The 3259-nt window shown below is 31.3% G+C and overlaps 1 protein-coding gene across 1 annotated transcript in view; it reads right to left on the bottom strand.

Annotated features, from left to right (window-relative positions):
* The window catches only part of LOC106471131 (RGM domain family member B-like), a 17450-nt gene that overhangs the window by 10333 nt on the left and 3858 nt on the right, over window positions 1-3259 (bottom strand). The gene's annotated exons all lie outside the window — the stretch shown is intronic.

Here is a 3259-nt window from a genome sequence, read left to right as displayed (position 1 = left end):
TATTACCTTTTAACAGAATACATTAGATCGTAAGGTATATTAATATCAAAGATATAGTTTTCACACTAAACTTCTGTGTGGTCAACAAATTACATCCTGATCACTTCTGCCAAATACCTGTATTTTTAAACAACCTTATGTTTCTTAGTTGTAACTGACCTATCTAACAACAATAGATTAAGACTGTACTTATCTTCATATTACCTTTTAACAGAATACATTAGATCGTAAGGTATATTAATATCAAAGATATAGTTTTCACACTAAACTTCTGTGTGGTCAACAAATTACATTCCTGATCACTTCTGCCAAATACCTGTATTTTTGAACAACCTTATGTTTCTTACTTGTAACTGACCTATCTAACAACAATAGATTAAGACTGTACTTATCTTCATATTACCTTTTAACATAATACATTAGATCGTAAGGTATATTAATATCATAATTATTTTTATTCAAAGTTACATAAGCATTAGTTTGTGGTATTAACTTAAGGCAAACACTATATTAATCTTTCACTTTCCTAAACGACACATTCTTATTTCACCGGAGACAGCAGATATAGTGTGGTTCTTCTCTACTTTAACTCATAAATTCTGACAATTGTCAGTACCTACTGTAAAAGACTTGTAATAGAGATTATACCATTTTATAAAGATCTTATTTAACATGGATCGGGAAAAAATAAAACAGGAATCAGTGCACTGCTCTCCAATTACTATATAAAAAGTAGAAAATTAAAAAAAATGATAAAATGCACTGTTTGTTATAGTAATAGTCATATGGATATAACAGTAATCCAATACATATAACTATTAGAAAAAATTTCAAAACAAAATGCATTCTAAGAGAAAAATATTAACATCTACAGCAACCTTTCCCCAAATCATTTGTAATATATGTAACATACTGCCCCCTAATGACATTTTTGCCTCAATGATGAGTATGTTATAGAGTAATAGTTAACTACACATTTTATTTTAAGTAGTCTTGCTGTGTTGTGTGTAGAAACGTTGGAATATGATAAATGTTTACAGTAAAGATTTCAATATAGTGTTTATTATATTTACAGTTAAATACATAATCAGTACATGTGAAGAAACACCATGAAGTTAAACTACAGCTAACTAAGCTGTGTGTTAAGTTTGGAATTTTCCCATTGTTTGCATTACAGTGAGCAGTACAAGTAACTAGCTGTTCCCTTAATTAAGAACAGGCTAGAGTAAGATACCTAATTAAGTGGTGTGTCCCCTTTAGGACTTACAATGCTAAAATATGGGGTTTGATTACCCATGGTGATCACAACACGAATGGTCCATTATGTAGCTCTGATCTAAAACAACAACAATTAACTGGTGTCTGTTTATATTTTATTTTACACAGATAACATTATTGTCGTACAGAGGTCAGTTCCAGTAAATTTGAAGGAATGCAACAAGAATTATATGTCGTGAACTGGACACCAATTAAATGTGGGACATTTTTTTATAAAATAGATTTTTATAAATATTTAAGATAGACATGTTTCTTATAGAAAAAAAAAAGGTGGCTGCAGGTTGGATCACAAAGGATAAATCTGAAGAAAAGCATTGTAATTTTAAGAAGTTTAAATTGACTGCTATGACATGAGGATTACAGAAGATCAATAGAGTTGGTCAAACAAGAAATCAAAGAGGGTATACAATATTTTACATCTGATCTTTTCAAAATACTTCAACATTTAATTAGAAACTGGTGGAAAAGTCCTACAGCATCTCAGGAGCAAAGAGTATCAATAAATACTTTTTTTATCAAATGAATGTGACTAATGGGATACACCAAAGTTTCATTTGAGGGCCTTTAACAATAATTAATTATTTACAATGTGTGTATGTTAACAACTGGGATAATATCTTGGGGAGTAAAATTGCCAAGTTTACCGAAGATACTCAGTTACTAGAAAGAGCTGACTCTACATAGAGGTTGTTTCTATTATTCAAAAGGAGTTTTACCGTCTTAGTGAATGGGTCAGGACATGGTAAACACATTTTAATGTTGAGAAATGTATAGTTACATACTTAGCATATGGTAATTTGTAAAGAACTTAATCCTTTGAAAGAGGACATTGGTGTGTGTAAATAAAAAAGACACGGACTTGCATATAAAAGTCTCCTGCACAGTTTTTAGCAGTGTTGATAAAAGCAGTTAAAGTTCTTGTTTTTTTAAATAAATATCTTGATTTAACAGATTGTAATGTTATTACAACCTTGTGTAAAACTTTAATGAAGGTTCATTTGTAGTAGTGTGTGTGCAGTTTGGCACCTTATTATAGGAAGGATAAGAAAAATGATGGAAAAGATGCATACTAACTGACACCTAGCTTAAGTTATGATAATTGGAGAACAGAATAGACTTTATATGGGTGTTCAAACCTGTTAGGGGTTTGGAGTGATGTATTTAAGTGGTAGAATGGGTCAGTTTGGAAATACAACTTTTATAGTAATGGTAACAAATTAAAATTTAACTTTGTGAAGACCACATGCACATTTGATCTTTGAAACATTTTGTTTTTCCACTTCAGTTATAAGCTAATAGGTTGCTATGTTTAATGACACAGTGAGTGCACTTAACTTTTGATGGGCTATATTTCATTTAGTTTTGATATTTTGGCAATGGATAGAATGTTTCTTTGTCACCTTGTGTTTTATACTAATCTTTTTTTGATACCACTCTTACACTGTTGTACTTTGATGATCTTGGGATAAAAATAAAATTTTATAAAAAATTATGTGCATAAATATCAAATTATCACCAGGGGTCTCCACTGACAAAAGTTTATTACGTGGTTATATCTTGGAATATAAATTTGGTCCACGAAATCTTAGCAACCACAAAGTGGAGTTAATAAAAGATTTAACAGCTGATTCTAGGAATTCAGAAATGTCGATGTATCTATATTTTGGAATTAGTATTTGTAAAAACAGTTAACCACTATAGAGTGGCTTAGCTACAGAAAAGTTTGAGTTATGCATGACGGAAGGAGGGATGATATTGGGGGGGGCTTTCTTTAGTATTTGTAAAACAGTTAACCACTATAGAGTGGCTTAGCTACAGAAAAGTTTTAGTTATGCATGACGGAAGGAGGGATGATATTGGGGGGGGCTTTCTTTAGTATTTGTAAAACAGTTAACCACTATAGAGTGGCTTAGCTACAGAAAAGTTTTAGTTATGCATGACGGAAGGAGGGATGATATTGGGGGGGAGGGGGCTTTCTTTA

Source organism: Limulus polyphemus, unplaced genomic scaffold (assembly GCF_000517525.1).
Source record: "Limulus polyphemus unplaced genomic scaffold, Limulus_polyphemus-2.1.2 Scaffold4426, whole genome shotgun sequence".
Classification (NCBI taxonomy): Eukaryota; Metazoa; Arthropoda; class Merostomata; order Xiphosura; family Limulidae; genus Limulus; species Limulus polyphemus.
This window is presented reverse-complemented; position numbering and strand designations above follow the sequence as displayed.